The 20896-nt window shown below is 38.1% G+C and overlaps 1 long non-coding RNA gene across 1 annotated transcript in view; it reads left to right on the top strand.

Annotated features, from left to right (window-relative positions):
• The first annotated feature begins 818 nt into the window (after nucleotides 1-818).
• The window catches only part of LOC117093821, an 89050-nt gene continuing 68972 nt past the window's right edge, over nucleotides 819-20896 (top strand). The window contains exons 1-2 of the long non-coding RNA XR_004441257.1: nucleotides 819-1678; nucleotides 5429-5476. This is a non-coding gene — a long non-coding RNA (uncharacterized LOC117093821). The remainder of the gene's footprint in view (nucleotides 1679-5428; nucleotides 5477-20896) is intronic.

Genomic DNA, 20896 nt, shown 5'->3' on the forward strand with positions numbered 1-20896 from the left:
TGAGTTGTTGTTTTATATCTATGGAGGATCTTTTTTTTTCTTTTTTTAAGAAAACCTTTAAGGTTCAGGGGTACAAGTGCAGGTTTGTTACATAGGTAAGCTTGTGTCATGGGAGTTTGTTGTACAGATTATTTCATCACCCAGGTATTAGCCCTAGTAACCATTAGTTATTTTTCCTGATCCTCTCCCTTTTCTCACCCTCCACCCTCTAAAAGGCCCCAGTGTGTCTTGTTTCTGTCTGTGTGTCCATGTGTTCTCATCATTTAGCTCCCACTTATAAGTGAGAACATGTGGTATTTGGTTTTCTGTTCTCGTGTTGGTTTGCTAAGGATAATGACCTCCATCTCCATCCATGTCCCTGTAAAGGACATGATCTCCTTCTTTTTTATGGCTGCATAGTGTTCCATGGTGTCTATGTATTACATTATCTTTACCAGGTCTATTATTGATAGACACTCAGGTTGACTCCATGTCTTTGCTATTATGAGTAGTGCTGCAGTGAACATACATTGCATGTGTCTTCACAATAGAACACATGCATGTGTCTTCACAATAGAACACAAATAACAGTCAAGCTGAGAGCCAAATCTGGAATGAACTCCCATTCACAATTCCCACAAATAAAATACCTAGGAATATAGATAACTAGGGAGGTGAAAGATGTCTCCAAGGAGAACAACAAACCACTGCTCAAAGAAATCAGAGATGACAAAAACAAATGGAAAAACATTCCATGATCATGGATAGGAAGAATTAGTATCAGGAAAATGGCCATACTGCCCAAAACAATTTATAGATTCAATGCTATTTCTATTAAACTACTATTGACATTCTTCAAAGAACTAGAGAAAACTATTTTAAAATTCATATAGAATCAATAAAGAGGCTGAATAGCCAAGGTAATCTTAAGCGAAAAGAACAAAGCTGGAGGCATCACAGTACCCAACTTCAAACTACACTACATGGCTACAGTAACCAAAACAGCCTTGTATTGGTACAAAAACAGACACATGGGCCAATGAAACAGAATACAGCATGATCTTATTTCATCAGACAGTTTCACCTTGTTCTATTCAGTCCCATTGTACCAGACTTGGGGGTTCAGTCCCAGTGAAGGAAACTAAAATATGTCACCCCAGAATATATCTCTTTAACATAGATAAGATAACCTCTAATTTTTTAACTAAAGGCAATTAAGAAGCAGCAAAGAGAGAGAAGCTCTCTCTAGCCTCCTTTTCTGCCTAAAGATAGGATAGAAATTCTTTTTTACTGGAGACAGTTCTTATCAGCTCAGAGATGGCACCAGAGGAATATGCAAACAAGCCTTGCTCTATTAGTTGATTTTCATAAATGTACCTTCCCACAGTTTCCCACCTCTGCTTTCCTTTGTCCTGTTACTTCTCTAAAAGTTACTGTTCTTTGTTGAAGGTCCTATATAAGCCAGGGTTTTAAGGCAGTGCTTTGAGTCACCTTTCATTGAAGTTTCTTCTATGTGAAGTACACTGCATGTATTTGTAAACCTACTTGTTTTTCTCCTGTTAATCTGTTTTTGTTACAGGAGTCTGTCTCACCTACAAACTTATGAGGGTCACAGAAAACACCCACAAACTTATGAGGATCATGGAAAACACCCCTACCCCAACTTAGAGCCAATCTATTCAACCTGCATTGTTAGCAGGTAAGACTGTTCAGGGCCTACCTATAATGGTAGAAAACACTTTGTTTTCTTAAAAGCGGACCTAAGAGGCTCTGACTCCTTCAAATATGCTGATCTCCTTCAAATAGGCAATGTACTGGTCTTGTTCGTCACAGTGGGAGAGGCACGCAGCTGATCCCTCTGATCCATTTCACCAACAGTGCGAAAAAAAAAAAAAAAAAAAAATTCATGGCTGGAATTATCTTTTACCTTGGAACCAAAAGTTTCACAGAGCTAGTGGGCATGAGGGCTGTGACAGACAGCTATCGGTAGGATAGTATGGAGCCAGCACATGGATATTTCAGAATAGCCACTCTAGCTAAGGAGGCAGAATAGCAAGGCATAAGATAAAGCAAGCTTGGAGGAAAGTATCTTTAGTAAGAAAAGTTTTTCCTTGGTTCTACTGGCCCCTCTGGGATCAGATTCCTATGATAAACAATATGCTCCGTTAATTCTTTTACCCTGTGTGTCTCATGTAAATAATAGTGTGATTTATAGAATGCCTAATTGTGGTGCCTAAACAGGCACTGCATATATTAACTTAAATTCTCTTCTGTCAGATATTTGTATCACATCCTTCCTATTTACAGATGAAAACTATGAGACTCAAGAGATTAAGTAGCGTTCCCCAATTCACACAGCTAGTGCATATGTATTAGGATTCAAATCCACATGTATCCAATTCTTATATTTTAATTACAATACAAACCTGTCCCATTTCCTTTCTGCTTTGGCTATTCTCTCTCCTAATAATTCTCAGGTTTGATTGTCAAGTTACTATCCAAGAGCAGAATTCTTCCTGGAGCCTCCTCACTAAAGAAGTTCTCTATACTTGTGGGTCATTAAGACAAGGACACCAACTGAGAACTGGTACTAATTGCTTGACCACATGTTCCAATGCAAAGTGGCAATGCCGATGGACCTCTGTAGACATGGATTTTTTTTTAAAGTAACTTTCAGCAAATAAATAGTATCGACTCAGTGACACTGACTGAGCTTAAATTATTCTCAAGCATAATGTTTAATGAAAAACAGAGACACAGAGATACTATCTGATTTTTTTCAGTGGACCCACTGCTGGATCTGTATTAGGTCTAGGCACATGCTTAGGGCTCCAAGAGTTGTAGTTATAAATGTGTTATATTTACAGCATAGCATGATATACTTGCAGTATTCTATACTGAAATAGATCTTAAATTATTGATGTTTGGTGATGATACACATTCCAAGCCTCATAGGCCTTAGGCCAAGACATTGAAGTCATGTGTTCCTATTATGCTGTTTATAATAGAAAATACAGTATTCTTCTGGTTTTAAACTCTCAAAGCAATAATGAGAGGAACCTAAGGAGATGGGCAAGAGAGGAGTTGAAGATGCTAATTAGCTGAGAATAGAGGGTAGCTGTGAAGTCTGTCTCCAGCCATGAATCCCCTGCCTACGGTTCCTTTTTGCTCCAGTACAGCTGAAGCTGCTGAAGAGCAGACCCTATGCCTAGGAAAGCAGGACTTCAGGCCTTTTGAATTTAAAAACACACTCGAGTTGCTTTTACTTGATTAGCAGCATTCTCTTTTGGTTGACGAAGAGCGAGTCATTGATGGAGAGGAGAACATTAAGAAATGTAAGTTATAATCTCTAACCCAAGAAGCCCAGTCAAGGTGGGGAGTCAGACAATGTTTTAGATAGGTATAGTGTTTAACACAAGCACTTGTAAAATGTTGAGTGCCACAGTTGTGGGGTGAAATTTCAGAGGAAGGGTAAAGCATGTGATCTCATATGCTATATTCTAGTCACAACAATAGCTCATAGGTATAAGTGAATTTTTCAGAGGTCCTATGACTGTGTGTGTGTGTGTGTGTGTGTAACTTACATTTTCTTTTTGTGCAACTATCTCCTTATCTATTTTTAAAAAATCATTACTAATTTTAAAAAGCCTTATTGTATTAAACGTGAGGAGTAAATGAAGTAATTTATATAAAGATCTCAGTGCAGAACTTGGCACATGGAAGATTCAGTAAATAATACTGTGGCAGATATTGTTGATTGCTTACTTAATATCCATTCACTCCTTCTTTGCTGACAAAACTCCAGATTGGGGAGCAATGTGCCCAGATAGATGCTCATATTTCAGTTTCCCTTGAGCCAACAGTAGCCACATAGCTTCATTGCTTGGTTCTGTGTCCTTCATTGCTTGGTTCTGTGTGCAGCTGTGCTTAACACGTGGTAGATGGAAGTCTCCTGAATGTTTGGGGAAGGTTTTGCTTTCCTATTAAAAGGGGACACATCTGCCTGGTATCATCCCTGTCTCATTTTTCTTTCCTTGAATGTGGATCTAATGTCAGGAACTGAAGCTACCATATGTGACCCAAGTGTTGGGGCTCAGAAAATGATATCCCAAAGTATGGCACTTTGGCATGCTGAGGACTTAGAACTAAAGGAGATGGGAAGGCCTTAAAAGCAAAATCTTGGCCGGTTGCGGTGGCTCACACCTGTAATCCCAGCACTTGGGGAGGCCGAGGTGGGTGGATCACAAGGTCAGGAGATAGAGACCATCCCAGCTAACACAGTGAAACCCTGTCCTACTAAAAATACAAAAAATTAGCCAGGCTTGGTGGCGGGCGCCTGTAGTCCCAGCTACTCGGGAGGCTGAGGCAGGAGAATGGCGTGAACCCGGGAGGTGGAGCTTGCAGTGAGCCAATGCCACTGTGCTCCAGCCTGGGTGACACAGCGAGACTCTGTCTCAAAAAAAAAAAAAAAAAAAGCGAAATCTCTCTCTGACCTTCTGCTCTCTTTCTCTCCTGAAGTGAGTGGTAGAATTCTCTTGCCTAAGGTGGGTCATAGAAACTAGAACCCTTTCCCCAAAGCAAGCCATAAAGCTTAGAAAGGTCACTCTTTTCTCTTCTCCCTTAAAGAACCTCATTTCAGAGGGGTCCTGACCCATATCTGGAAGAAAGGAATTCTACAGAAACCCAGAAGAATCTGAACAGACAGGCCTTACTAGGTTTTCCTCTCAGTCTTTTACCACTCAATCACCTTTTTTCGTCTAATCACATTTCAACATGGATGTCCACTCTTTATCAAACCTAAGCATAAAAATAGACAGTTTTCGCCAGGCTCAGTGGCTCACGCCTGTAATCCCAGCACTTTGGGAGGCAGAGACGGGTGGATCACCTGAGGTCGGGAGTTCGAGACCAGCCTAACATGGAGAAACCTTGTCTCCATTAAAAATACAAAATTAACCGGGCGTGGTGGCCCATGCCTGTAATCCCAGCAACTTGGGAGGCTGAGGCAGGAGAATCGCTTAAACCTGGGAGGCGGAGGTTGCGGTGAGCCGAGATCCCGCCACTGCACTCCAGCCTGGGCAACAGGAGAGAAACTCTAGCTCAAAAAAAAAAAAAAAAAAAAAAATAGTTTTCCCTGGGTCCTTTGGTCTTCATTTCTGAAGGTTCCTGTGTCACATAATACTTCGATTAAACAAATTTGTCATGCTTTTCTCTTGCTAACCTATCTTTTATTATAGGAGGATCAAACACAGCACTTACGATGGGTGAGTAAGTGCTACGTTTGATCCTCCTACAATATCAAGTTTTCACACCCCTTTCCTGCCCCTACAGTTTCTGGTACCCAGTGTGGGGTCATTGAAACACCTGACTCACAGCAGAGCTTGGGACAACTGACAAAAAATCAACAACAACGACAACAGAACACTTTTCTTTTTTTTTTTTTTTAGCCAAGATCACCTCTCCTGGATCTCTGCCTGTAGTGCCCAGTTAAGAATGGAAGGTAAGCATTTCTTTTTATCCCTTCCTTCCCAAATTCAGATTAGGAGGAAGAAATCATTTGTTTGGATTGTGTCTTTTGTGTAAATTTGGTTTGGAAATACATATTTGTTATTGGTCTTTTCCTTTCCAGAGACAGCCATTTCTTTCCTGTTTGTCTTGTTCTGTGTCCTGAAGGTTTGGTTTTATGATCAGTGAGAATATTCTCTCTGGTCTCTGCCAGCTGGAGGGTGCAAGTATCAGCTTACATCAGGCAGCCAGTCTAAATAGGCTGAGAGTCTGAATGTCTTTTTTGCATGTAGTGCCAGCTCTCAGGGGAATTTGTCTTATTAGAGGTTTCAATTAGTAAGGGGTGTGTTTTTTGTTTGTTTGTTTGTTTTTCTTTTGGTCTCAGCCTTCATTGCTTAGTTCTGTGGCAACAAAGGTCTTTCTTTCGACTATCTTTGGGGGATGATTCTGGATCTTGGGAGGACTACATTTTTTTGCACCCTCTTTTCAGGACATCTCTTTCATCCTTGGTTAAGTCATAAAAGACTTACTGATTTTGGTTCTGAGTCACTTGGTAGGAGCCTCAGTTTAAAAGCATAAAAAAAAAAAAAAAAGCCACAAGTAGTTCAAGCAGTCGCTGTTTGTTCTGGCTGAAATCTGAAAATAAAAGATTCGAAAAGTTTTTTGTTTTGTTTTTTTTCTTCAAAGAGCTCTGTGGTCAGAAGTCTGATTAATTGAAAGCTGATATTTAGGTTTTACTTTTTTTTTAAGGCCTCTCTCTTCTCGCTATTGGATATTGCTTCTTCCATGGGGACTTAGTTGACTGAAACTCCTCTTGTTGAATCCCTGCTAACTATATGCTCAGTCCTTCTGTTTTCTTTCTTGCTGGCATGATTTTTTTGCTGAGGAGAATGTAGAATATCATTGGTTTTTTAGGGGGGTGGGGAAGGGGACTTAAAATCTTCTTAAACTGGCTCCTCTAAAACCTTCTTAGAAGGACTCTGGTTTTTGTGGCCAGACTTTTGTTAGGCTCCTAAACCTTCTCCTAGGTCCATCTGTGTATGTCCTTGTAAAATCCTGTAGTAAATTCCCATAATTTTAAGTTACCTCAGCATTCATTTTGAACTTCCTCTGTCTCTCACTTAATTGACATGCCTGAGCCTAATTATCCTCCCAGTCAGGGCTCTACCATAGAGTAGAGCCTACCATAGGCTGTCTTGATAAGCCCATCTCTCTCACTAGAGAATGTCTATAAACACTCTCCAGTGAGAACTCAGACAAAATTAGAGAAAAATGCAACAAATTCAGTTGTAACAGAAATGGATAACTTGTCCACTCAGATGGGTCTTTGGAGACATTCAAACAGCTGTAAGATGACTCCTCAGTCACCAGCTTACAATCTAGTTCATAGCCTCCATAAGATTGGTCTCTGATAGTAGGCTTTCTCTGTGCCTTTGATATGTAAATTTTCTACACTTTTCTCTAGAACTTGATAGTTACCTTTTGCAATACAAACTTCAGGGAGATGACTTTCATAGGAAAGAGGGAAAAAAAAAACTATTTGGAAACTGGTCAAATGAAAAATTTTAAAAGCCTTCTCCAGAAGAATTGATAAAAAGCTGGAGCCATCTGAGTAGATAACCTTACCTAACCCAATTTACAGATCCAGCTAGTGAGCTTTAAATTATCGAACCTGGCATGTGGCTAAAAGTTATAGAATAGAAACTGTAAAATCTGCTTCTGTCTGTATGTTTATATCATTACATCTAATACAGACATACATTTTTGCCTGGGTTTTCTGTACAGACAGGTTTATATTGTCTCTGTTAGATGTTCAAGGTTATAAAACTAGAACTCTAGCCTAAAAGCAAAATGCACAGTAAAAAAGGAATTGCTTGATGCATGTCAGTTGCAAAAAATAAATAAATAAATAAGAGGAGAGAACATGTTTAACTTTTTAGTTTCTTTGTGTCTGTGATTTTTTGATACTTCTCTGATTTGTCAGCAAAAAAGATAAGATAATGGTTAGCTTTATTTAATGTATCATAAAATTTTCATAAGCATTTCAAGCATAATTCTTAAAGATGAATGAATTAGATGAATGTGAGATAAAAGTCTATAAGTAAAATTTTCAATATAATTATGCTTTATAACATATGTCTCCTTAAGAATAGCTTCAAAAATCTTTTTTGGTAACTTAAAACCTTAATGTGAGATTAAGTAATATGTACTTACTACATGCCTCAGTAAGGTAAAATACTAAAACATTAAGTACTAAGAATAAGTTTAGGTTTAAATATTTTAGCATCCTGTTTTTATATGGCATAGAGAACTACATATATCTGAGCCTGGTAATAAGCATGAAAAATTGAGGAAATATCTTTCTGGAAATTATAAAATGGTAAATGCTGATGTAAGCCAATTTACAATACTTGCTAGTTTTCATTAGAAATTAAGGTTACTAAAGATTATATTTAACATATGTTATTAAGCTACTAGAAATTACAGGCATACCTTGGAGATGTTTCAGGTTTGGTTCCAGATCATTGCAATAAAGTAAGTCGTACATACTTTTGATTTCCCAGGGTAATAGGAGTTATTAAGAAATTATTTTAAGCAAACAAAGAGGAAAGGGAGTCTTTGGGAAGTTTTTGTTTCTTTTAAGCAGCTCCAGAAACATTTTTCCCTAGCAGGAAAGCCCTGGTTCTTAAAGCTCAGTCAGCAAGCTTTGATATGCAAATGAGCCCCTTAGAAACTGGGTCCACCAAAACATGGCAATTCCTGCCATCTTTTTCCTTGCCCCAACATGTGCCAGGCAACATGGCTGCCCCCACATATCCCCACGTGTGTAGAACATCAGGGTGCCCTGCATTTGCATATTAAAAGACTAGGGTGGGATGGCTAAGTTTTTCACAGCTCCGTGAATGTGAATGACCTGCCTAGTTAAAGCAGCCCCTGAGCCCTATGCAAATCAGACACCACCTCCTCCAGCCTCCTCATACAAGCAGCCACTTTTCTGTTTCACACGGGAGTTTCCTCTGTTGGCTTGGGAGCCCCCCTCCCTCTGTCTCTGTATGGGGGAGTTTCTTCCTTCTTTCTTGTCTATTAAACTTCCCGCTCCTTAAAACCACTCCATGTGCGTCTGTGTCATTTTATCAAAATCGGCGTGAGGCTAAGGACGCTGGTGTTCCTCCAGTCATCGGAGTCGTATCACTAGTGCATATAAAAGTCATATTTATACTCTACTGTAGTCCATTAAGTGTTCAATAGCATTATGTTGAAAAAGAAATTGTACATACCTTAGTTTAAAAATACTTCATTGCTAAAAAAATGCTAACAAAAACAAAGTGAGCACATGCTATTGAAAAAATGATGCAAATAGACTCACTCAACTTAGAAGTGCCACAAACTGTCAATTTATTAACAAATGTAATATCTGCAAAGCACAATAAAATGAAGAGCAACAAAATGAGATATGACTGTATAGAGAAACAACTCTGAGGAAAATAAGATGTTTTTGATAAAGAAAGGCACAAAAATATATTTTTTTAAAAAAGCTTGTGAATATAACAAAAAGTTATAAAAGGCTTGTAAACATTTTACCTTGTGTTACCAAAGATGACTGAGATTGGATAAATTTATTTATAAGGTTTTTTTAAAGTTAGATATTTTACACTGATCTAAATAGAATTTCTTTTTCTTAGTTTAAAATCATGAAGTTTTCTTGGAGTATTGGTCTGAGAATGTGACGTTTTTTGTTTTTTGTTGTTTTTTTTTTCCTTTTAAATAACTTGTTAGGAAACAAATATTTTGTGTTTTATCAAGATAATTTCTAGGCCGGGCATGGTGACTCACACCTGTAATCCCAGCACTTTGGGAGGTCCAGGTGGGTGGATCACCTGAGGTCAGGAGTTTGAGACCAGCCTGACCAACATGGAGAAACCGTGTCTCTCCTAAAAATACAAAATTAGCCGGGTGTGGTGGCGCATGCCTGTAATCCCAGCTACTCAGGAACTCGGGAGGGTGAGGCAGGAGAATCACTTGAACCCAGGAGGTGGAGGTTGTGGTGAGCCAAGATCTCCCCATTGCACTCCAGCCTGGTCAGCAAGAGCAAAACTTTGTCTCAAAAAAAAAAGATAATTTCTTATGTTTTATCTTTATGTTATTAGGTCTTTGATAATTTTTTTTTTTTTTTTTTTGAGGCAGGATTTCACTTTGTCACCCAGCCTGGGGTGCAGTGGTGTGATCTCAGCTCACTGCAACCTCCGCCTTCTGGGCTTAATTAATCCTTTCATCTCAGCCTCCAAGTCCCAACCTGGGACCACAAGTGCATGCCACCATGTCTGACTAATTTTTTGTAGTTTTTGTAGAAATGGAGTTTTACCATGTTGCCCAGGCTAGTCTTGAACTCCTGGGATCAAGTGATTTGCACACCTCAGCCTCCCAAAATGTTGGAATTAGAGGCATGAGCCACCACACCCGGCCATGATTATTTTTATTTTATTAATAAAAAGTGAATGTTCTCAGTATTAAAAGAGCTAGGTTGTTGTTCACAATATGTAACCTCTTGCATTTGCCTTTAAAATATGTTGTCTTTTTGAATAGATAGCCAAGCTCATATTTAATCACATGTTTTAAACCATTTGACATTTTTGACAAACTTCCCAAAGTCAAATTCTAAATTAACTCTGTTTGACTTTGAATTAACTGTGGAATTTTTCAGCTGGGTCCCTGGAAAGCTAAAAGGATGTGTCTCTCACTTTATAAAAAAGAGATATTAAACTAATAAGTCTTATCTGATATGTTAAATTATATGGGATGCATTGTCAAATAATATTATAAGTGTTGCTAAACCTTTTAAACTTATATATATGTTAATATTAACAACATCTAAGTATGTTTTTGATAGTGTCCCAAAAATTATATAGGATTCCTAGAAATCTGTTAGTCATAATTTTGATTATTATTTTAAAATACCATATACCACAGAAATAACCAAAAGTTTTTGTAAGTTGCATCATTTTTATAATGAAGTCTCTCACCTGATTTTGTACATGGTCATTCTTTGTCATTCAAATATGGTTATTGTTTTCCTTCTTCTCTAAAAGCACTTTCAGTCAGCTATAGTCCAAACTTGCTTCTTCAGGAAGATTCATGAAAAAGACTCTAAAGTACTCTTGAACATAGGTTTCTGATAACTTAAAGAATTGGACTGGGTAAGAATTTTCAGTACTCTAATGAAGAAACTGATGGCTTCATAAAACTGCTAACCAAAATCAAACAGAATAATAATTAATTACATGGAATTAAATTAACTGATAAGAATGTTTTTGGCAGGGCACAGTGGCTCATGCCTATAATCCCAGCACTTTGGGAGGCTGATGCAGATGGGTCGCTTGAGGCCAGGAGTCAAGATCAGCCTGACCAACATGGTGAAAACCTATCTCTATGAAAAATACAAAAATTAGGTATGGTGACATGCACCTGTAATCACAGCTACTCGGGTGGCTGAGGCATGAGAATCACTTGAATCCAGCAGGTGGAAGTTGCAGTGAACTGGGATCATGCCACTGCAGCCTGGCTGACAAGGTGAGACCCTGTCTCAGAAAAGAAAAAAAAATGTTTTTATGATATTTTCTTTGAAATTTTGTTGTTTTAATATAAGTTTTGTTATTCAGATTTAAGAAATTTATTTTTGTTTAAGCTATCTATAGCTTACAGTCATTTGGTAAACTATAATTTTATGAACAAAAATACAAAAATTTATTTTTTTCCCTTGTCTGATTCCTTCAGAATTTAAAAATATTATTTATGAGTATTCTTATTCTTTTTTCTTTTTTTGTCTTTTTTTGAGACAGAGTCTCACTCTCTGTTGCCCAGGCTCGAGTTCAGCGCATTATCTTGGCTTACTACAACCTCTGCCTCCTGGGTTCAAGTGATTCTCGTGCCTCAACTTCCCAAGTAGCTGGGATTACAGGCACCTGCCACCACACCTGCCTAATTTTTGTACTTTTAGTAGAGATGGGATTTTGCCTGGCTTCAAGTGATCTGCTCACCTTGGCCTTTCAAAGTGCTGGGATTACAGGCATGAGCTGCTGCACCTGGCCTGATTATTCTTATTTTTGTGGCGATATAGTTATTTGCATAAATTCAATACAAATCTGTTATCCTTATAACAGGATACAAATAGAAATATTGGTCTTCTTACCAAAACTTTTTTGGAATGCCTTATTTTCATTTGTGATCAGACAACTTTAAGAAACTAGGGTTGATTTTATAGAGCCAGTAAAGAACTCCTTGGAAAAACTAGCTTGCTACCTTAAATATATGGTCCACACCGTTACCCTTCAAGTAGGTAAAGAATTTCACTTCCTAACAGACCAAGAAACCTCAGGATATTTTGGGGACCTCAAGCAGAAATAAATTTTTCCAAATTTATAGGTCCTACAGGTTAATTTTGATGGTGAGTTCTTGACTTGGCTTCCTCAGTGAGATTTCTTATAAGAAGTACCAGCAAAGCAAATGTAAAGAGAGCTTATTGGTCAATCACTATTCTTGCTGCACTTTTTAAAACAAGCAGGTCAAGTTTAATGAAACTCAACCAATTTTGCAAACAAATCAGTCTTACTCTGATTTATTTTTGGTAGAAATGGGAGTGACTGTATGAAAAAATTCTGTTTCAGAAGAAAATTATAGTGTACCTGTTATTAGATTCTAGCTCATTGTTTCTGAAGGTTTGTCAGTTACCTAAAATCTGGACTGCATTCTTGAATTTTCTAGTTTCCTCCCATTTCTGGCTGCAAGTCTTCAAATAATTAATACTAATTTTTCTCCCACTTTCTGGCTTGGAATCATTGAAAAAAATACAAAAACAAAAAACTGTTCTTTTCCTGAAGCCTAGCAAACTGAAGCTGGATCACTTTATATAGACTTCAGAGAAATTACCACAACAACTTGTATATGAACAACCTTCAAGCCTGTTGCTGTATAGACTATTCAGGAAGTTCACTGGGCCACCCCATGCAAACAGTAAACCAGGAAAATTTGTTCAAATTATCACTGCCTGCCCTTGCTTCAGCTGCAGCTACTCTGAGACTAACATCTAGAAATCTTGACCGGGTGCCCTCTGGACTCAAAAATTGAGTTTAGTTTGTTCTATTAACCTTTGTTTTTACTTTGTTTCTATAAAAATGTGTCTTATTGAATACTCGATTGCTTACACTACATAAAAGCCTAATGTTGGTGAAAGCTCACCTACAACATTGCCTCCTGAAATGAGATACAGCTGTTAACTGTTTAACTGGACTGATCTATTCTTGAGACTGGGAGTCTGGTTTAATGGCAGAGGAGACAACACACCAACCAAATTTCTCCTCCAAAGCAAGCCATAAAACCTAGAAAGTCATTCTTTTAATTTTTCTCTTGAAGACTCTGATTTCAGGGGGCTCTTGCCCCATACTTGGGAGGAAAGAATGCTACCCGGAAACCAAGGACAATCTGAACAGGCAAGCTTTACTGGGCCTCCCCTCCCTTACCAGTCTATTACCCTTTATATTATACCCTTTGTCCAATCACATTTCTATACAGCCATTTATTCTTCATTGAACCTAAGCATAAAAATAGATAGCTTTCCCTGGGTCTTTGGGTGTTCGTTTTTGAAGGCTCCCACGTCACATAAAGCTTTGATTAAGTTTGTTATGCTCTTCTCTTGTTAACCCATCTTTTATGTAGAAGGTATGTAGGCCATGATCCTTATAATGGGTGAGAAAATATATCATACCTTTCTGCCCTTAAAGAAGGAATAAGAATGGAAATTTCAAGAAAATTTCAGAATGTCAGCCCAAACAGCATCCACCTTCTAAATCAATACCAGCAAGCACCTATCTCTGTTTATTTTTATGTCAGAAAAATACCCCCATTTTTTGTTTTTATATTGATTCTGCCAGAAGGTCTTCCTTTATTTGTAGCTGAAAGCATTCCTAATACTTATCTATTTTTTATTTTTACTTTGAGACAAGCATTGCTTTATTTAATTTTTATAAAATTCCAGGAGAGTGGGTAGTTTTTTCTTTTCAGTTGAGATGTTTTAAAAATTGGTATAAAAAAGTTTAAAAGTAAGCTTTTTGATATTAAAAATAATAGTAACAATAATATAAATAATAAAATATAATACAATAGTAATATAATAAGCTGACAGTTTTTGATTGCCTAATATTTTTGCCACTTGAATTATGTGTATTTAATCCTTACGGTAACTCCACAGGAAAAGTACTGTTATGGTCTCTACTTTACAGATGAAAAGTATGAGCCATAGAAAGGTTATATAACTTGCTTAAAGTCACAGAATTGAGATCCAGATCTAGATTATTCTGACCACCAAGCTTATGTGCCTAATCTCATAACTAATCCTACCTGTGTTCCTGCAGTTGCAAAATGCTTTCTGTCTTTTCCAGGTCTTTGTATATGCTGTTTCTTGGGCCTGGAACAGTTTTTTTCCCACTATCTTTTCTTGGCTAAGTCTTGTTCATGTTCTTATACTTCAATTTAAATATATCTTATTCTTGGAAGCCTTCCCTGACATCCCTTCTTCTCTGTATGATTCTTTGCCTCTATCAGCACATGATCCATTCTTTTGAATGTTTTATTTATCTGTCTCACTAAGCCATCAGAATATTGTATTCTTGATCACTGAATTCCTTCCTTGTTTACTACCATTGTTCTAGGCTTTGGCATATAGCATACATTCAATCAAAAGGTGTCAAGAGCTGACTACCCCTTTTGTTTTAGTTTGGGTGCTTGTGGGGAGTCAAGGTTCCTGGGGAGGCAAGAGCAAAAGGACGTTTGAAGGAAAGGAGCACGATAGCCTTCATTCTAGGGTGCCTAACAGGACCTGCATGCAGGTCATTTTATGTCCTTCCAGTGAAATTGTTTGCTGTTTTAGCATTTACTGCAATCAGCTGTAGGAGGGCTCCTTAGTCCATGATTTAAAAAAAAAAAAAGTGCTCTGAAAAGGTAGCAATGTGTGTCTCTGGAAGGCAAGCCTAGACATGTGGTAGGAGTTAAAGAAATGTAGAATTACAAAAAAGAATCCCTCCTACGAATGTCTAAAAATGATGTTCCTAGCAGCTTTAGGTATCACAGTTGTGCAGGCAGAAAAGTAGTTGATTAACTCACTGGCATTAGCTCTGAGGAGTGGGTGTCTTGGAAAACTGCATGTGCAATATTCCTTTCGGATAAGCTACTAGACACTGTTCTACATAGGCTGCACTGTGGCCCTTCAGCTCACTCTGTACATGGCTGAAGGCATACGTTTAAAAACGTTGTCCCTCCCAAGGTGAAGATAGCTGTGCTGTGGCCATTTTGTGCCTGGCATTTAAGAACAAGATACTGAAATTTAAAATTGACTTGGAATAGAATTTCTGAATGTACCAGAATAGGCAACACAGCCCACTCCACCCCCTTCACTCTCTATACTCTACTTTCTCCTGAAGGTTTTCAGATAGCTCTTTTTCATCCACATTTTTCCTCCCGTATTCAAGTATGTGGTGAATCAGATTTCGTTCATTTAGGTGGCAGTTAGTCATACTGTGATATGGAAGCCTGCTAAGGCCACATAGGATAGGATCTCCAGAAACAATGGGATAAGAATGTGGTTTGCCAGTATTCTCTCCACTCTGCCCCCTTTCCGACCCTGAGTCAGAAACACTGAGTGATTCCCATTGTCTTTTCACTTCAAGGTTTAGAAGGAGAAATCCAGGTAAAAGGAAATCTGAATTTCCAAATGTGACTAGGTATTCCTATTACCTTACTTGAGTCCATTGATTTATCAATGATTCCATTCATTTCTCTATTTGATTTAGTAGTAATAATAAACATTTTTAGATCACAGGAATATTCAATAGGTTTATTTCCTTGTCAATTTCAGTCAACCGGTAATGGGTACCAGGAGCAAAATTGCTCCAGATTTGTTGATAACAAATCTGAAACTGTGTCTTAGTTACCAGATAATTATGCTCTAATCCAGAGGTTGGCAAACTTTTTCTCTATAGGGCCAGATAGTAAATATTTTAGGCTTTGCAAGCCATATGATCTCTGTTGCAACTGCTCGATTTTGCTGTTTTTGGTCCAAAAGCAGCCAAGACAATACATAAATAAAATGGTGTGGCTGTGTTCCAAAAAACCTTCCTTTACAAAAACAGTCTGCAGGCTTTGGCCCACTGCTGGGCCAGAGTTTGTTGACCCCTGAAATTAGCAGTGCCGTCAGTGGACAGAGAGGGATTGGTGACACAGATGCCATACATGTCTCATCCCTAATATAGACACTTACTGCATCCAAACATTTTCACTTTTACAGTCTCACTGGTTCTGCTCAACGAATGTGAGGAAGTGCAGCAGCAGGTTATTTTAGGAGAGTGATGTATTCTGGTTAAGAACAGAAGCTTTGGAAAGAGATTGGAATAGGAATTTATTCTGTCACTTATGAGCTGTGTGTGCTTGGGCAGACAATTACCCACTTAGTTCCTCAGCCACCTAATCTGTTAGATGAAGGTAGTAGTATCTCCCTCAAGCATAAAGAGCCCTTCAATAGATGCTTGGGATAAATGCAATTATTATTATCTTCTCTTTGTATAAACTGGGGTTAAGCTACTATGATATTTATGAAGATTAAATAAGGTAGCATATGTAAATCTTATAGCATAATAGTTAATACATAATAAATTTTTAATGAACAGTTATTATTCATATTCCAATTTTACAAATAAGGAAAGTTTTACATGATCAGAAAGTTCTGCCAAAGCTTTATAGTGAATAATAGTAAAAATGGAGTGAAACCTACTCCTTTGGATTCCAGAGATCATTCTGTGCCCACTAAAACTAACAAATGTGTATTAAAACTCCCTGAACAGGTACAAAGTGAAACTCAAATAGATTTTTTTTTTTTGAGACAAGAGTCTCACTCTGTTGCCCAGATTGGAGTGCAGTGGTGCAATCTGGGCTCACTACAACCTCTGCCTCCCGGTTCAAGCAATTTTCGTGTCTCAGCCTCCCAAGTAGCTGGGATGACAGGCGCCTGCCACCACACCTGACTAATTATTGTATTTTTAGCAGAGATGGGATTTTGCCATGTTGGCCAGGTCAGTCTTGAACTCCTGACCTCAAGTGATCCACCTGCCTTGGCCTCCCAAAGTGCTGGGATTACAGGTATGAGCCACCATGCCCAGCAGAAATATTTTTCATTAGAAGTGATAGTACATAGACAAATTCTAACTTTTCACTCATTTCAATTGTTAATTAATTAATTAATTAATTTTAGTCATATATTTCTCTGTAAAATACCTTGAACTGAAACTTTTATTTTTTTTTAAGGGCCTACCAAGAGACAGCTTGGCTCTGGGAATAGAGCACAGGCTTAAGAATTGTTAGAGGGAAGATATTCTATATTGCCTTTTCTACTAGACATGTTTCATCCTTTATGAAACAGAATCAATTGCCCTAAATACCTATGTTTTATTTAACATTGATTCCATCATCTTTGCCCTGGCTGAGTCAAGAAAATGGTAGACACATAAACCAAAGTGAAAGAGAGGCTATAGATATATGACTTGTGTACTTGTGTGGCTCAAAAAGATGATATGGGACAATCAGAACCATTCCTATCATTCTCTCTTTATCTCTCTCTCTCTCTCTCTATCTTGGGAGTTTTTACTTAGGGACCCAGAAAAAGTTGCCAGTTTACAATGGCACACAAAGTTTAAGTAGAATTAGGGCACAGAGCATGGCAATAGGAGCTCTATGAACTATCGGTAAATAGGAAGATAATCAGTAAAGAGAAATGGAATGATTTAGATGGGCAGAGAGGAGGAGTACAATTCCCAGTTAGTCCCCACGGGGTCAGCTGTACTCGATTCCTATTCTTGGATCTGTATGAGAACCTACTGAGCAGCCTTATAATACCACAGGTTCCAGGTTAATTGAACTAGCTTTATGGGCCTTTGTTCTTTGCAAACTAAAGAACTCTGGCTGAAATAGTGATGTCACAGAGGCATTGTCAGTGGGACAGACATTTGAACTATTTCATACCCTTGCTACTTCACATGCAGGGATGGGAAGTAAAAAAGAGAAACATTCACCTTCAAGACTTGTTCTAAATATTTGCTTCAAAGAATAAATCAAAAGTCTTAGTAAATATAACTACATACAGAGGACTAACTGATTGCCAGCAAGAGTTCCTGAAGAAAGCCATATATGGACCCTACCATAGCTGTTCTATGATTGTTGCACATTAGGAAAAAAAAAGCCTTTCTTCCCAATACAAGTTGATACATTGCTCAGTGATATGGTGTGCATTTTATAATTTGGAAAATAAAATGGTTAGACACAATGCATTTGTTGGTGTTTTGCTTAAAGGAGTGATGGATTGGAAGAATGATCAGGTAGGAAATTCCAGGAAATGTTTTAATGGTGGTGGGATGGATGGCAACAGCAGAGATTCAACTGATGGTATGAGAAGGCAGGTTGCAGAGCACTGAATTTCTTGTTGCAGGCTCTTTTATTTCAGACACAATGTGGCCCCTTCCAAAGTAATAAAGCAAAGCCTCCAAAGGCAGTTCAAACTTAATATGTATTTAGCACTTGTGTGCCAGAGATTATACAAGTTATAAGTGATGTATCAAATAAATAAGTAAATAAATGCCCTTGAAAATCCCAATAATGATTCCAGGGAGATCGACAGGCAAATAAAACAATAATTATGGTATAGTGTGATAAGTTTTTGTGATGGACCTATGTGGACAAAGCTATGGGAATTCATAGGAAGAAACAATTCATTCTGCCATGGACTGTGACAGGGTAGGGAAAAGTTTCAGAGAGGAGATGGTACTAAGAAGGGCATAAAGAATGAATAGGAATTGAGAAAGAACAGAAATGCAGGGAGAAAGCACAGACTGAGCAAAGAAGAGCTGGCTGGAAAGAAGAGTGAGCACCTAAGGAGAACTGCCAGGAAGTTTTTGAGATAGTTTCTTGGTAAACACCTAGCACAGTTTGGTGGCTGTAGCAGAATCATTCAAATACTCTTGGCTGCCCAATCCCTTTCCCCACTCCCATTAGGTTGAACATTTTGAGTGAAATCTAATTCAAAATCAGCAGCTGATACAGACGTTAGTGATGGGGAAAAAGTTGTCTCAAGGAAATCTCTTCATAAGTCATTTGGTATGTTCTTGTTTCCTATCCAGAGGCACCGACAGACTCTTTGACCCATGTTCAAACTGGCCCTGGGCTAAGTGGGGTATGGTTAACTCCAGTGAAACTCACCTTTGCAAATACTGTTCCATGAGTAATACCAACCTCTAGAAGAATACATTTACTTAAAATAGAAGGGAAATGAGAAGGAAAATGCCCAGGAGAAGGTACAGATGAGCACCTTTAAACATTTAAAAATAGGAAAGAAAGAAAAGCAAGCACTTTAAAAAGATGGCTCTTTCAGCACTGACACGCAACCGAAAAAGACATTTGTCAAGATCCCATGCGTTTTCTTGATGATATATCTCCTCCCTCTGTGAACAAATTGACAAAATTTCAAGAGCTGTTCTGGGGATAGCAAGCACAAAAGAACTCATAGTAGGTGTTGTACTTTGCAGCAGTGACTGTGTCTATTTGATTCTAGCCAAAACAGTCTCCTACTCTCCTGCAGAGAAGGGTGGAGATTCTGGCCATGACTCATAGAGGAATGGCCAGAAGAAGTGGATAGACAAGCATGGGCATCTCAGGATTTAGTGAGCCTGGTGTACCCTTGTATGCCCGAAGAATTGTGGGGGCGACCTTCCCTCATCTGCCTCCATTTACTTTTCACTCTCTCCATCTCTTTCTCTTTCTACCCCCACAAGTACATGCACACATTGAAGAGAAGAGTCTATTTTGGGAATGCTTGCAAAGAAAGAAATCACATTCAGACATAAAAATGCTAGGAGAAGACACTGCTAAGAAAGCAGATCACATCTGTGAACAACTGAGTTGACAGGAGGACCTTTCATAAGGAAAGAGACCTGCAGGTTACATTTGGTTTTTCCTTTTTGATTGACTTGTTTTACTTCAGTATTTAAAATTTTTCTCAATTTTGGCCATTAACAGCTTCCATAACAGTTTCTGAAAGAATGACAGAGTGACTCCTTCAAGCAGAATTTCTTCCCTACAATTAACTTGAACATTTAACATGAATATCCTTAAATTTTGGAAGAATGGCATTGCCCAACTAGTTCTTGGGGGGTCTGGTCATGTTCTGTTCTCTTTTGATTCATATTTTGGGGAGGAAATGAGTCATACTTGATTTAAGGGGTTGATAACACCTACTCATACAAATTATGTGTGTGGCCAAGGAAAGATGAAGCAGAATGCCATGGGGTAACAATTCTCCTTCCTCTGCTTGAATGTTGACTTTGCAGGCTGCAACTCCCAGCATGTTGATCCATAAGCTGTGAGGTCTGCAGCCAACGCTGCAGAGAAGTAGAATGTGTGTGCGTGTGTGTGTGTATGTGTGTACCAGAACTCTTGTTCATCATGATCATCAAACTATTATTTATGTGATCTTTATTGACTTTATGGAAGAGACTATTTGAATGCCAAATCAAACTGCCAGGAACAGATCGTGGTAATAACAATAATGGTTATTTATTATATGTTTTGAACTTGGCAGTATGCTGTATGCATCTCCTCTTTTAATCCTACCCCATATTCCATAGAAGTAGATATTTATAATGTCTACTCTAATAATCTGAGAGTTTAAATGAGTCATCTTAACCTTAGGTCTTTATCTCTAAAATTTGTGCTATTTTATATCCTTTCCAATCTGATTTTGCAATTGCACTGTGAAACCCACCAACGTTTAAAAACATTCCTATGAAATGTAAGACAGTGAAATTGAATATTTTATTCATAATGTATGACAAAGCCAGAAATTGAAGATGTTTCAATATCTGCACCACTTAATTTAGCACATAATTTTATATTCTCACAAATTGTTCTGTTTCTTTTATGAAGATCAATCCTTGAGGGCAGCTCGGTTTATTTTTTACTTTTTTTAAACTATTCTTTGTATCCTCCTCTGGGCCTCACATAAGGTAAGAAATCCAGCTAGCAAAGACAAGGGAGCAGACAAGATATTATCATATGTATGCTCAACACAGCTTCCTATGGAATCACATTTTATGTGAGGATTAGATTCTAAAGTCAGCACATATGGTGATTACTTTCCCGAGCATCAAGTTGCCTGGAAAGGCATACGCTCACTTCCTAGCCATGTGGAATTTGGATGAGATTGGTCCATCACAGCTTTAGGATGGGCCCTAATTGACTCATATTAGTCAATGAATTCCATATCATTCATCCTCAGCTACAGTTATTGATTCAAGGATGTCACATGACTCCAGCAAAACCAGTTGAG

Source organism: Trachypithecus francoisi, unplaced genomic scaffold, assembly GCF_009764315.1.
Source record: "Trachypithecus francoisi isolate TF-2019V2 unplaced genomic scaffold, Tfra_2.0 Lachesis_group12, whole genome shotgun sequence".
In the NCBI taxonomy this organism is placed as follows: domain Eukaryota; kingdom Metazoa; phylum Chordata; class Mammalia; order Primates; family Cercopithecidae; genus Trachypithecus; species Trachypithecus francoisi.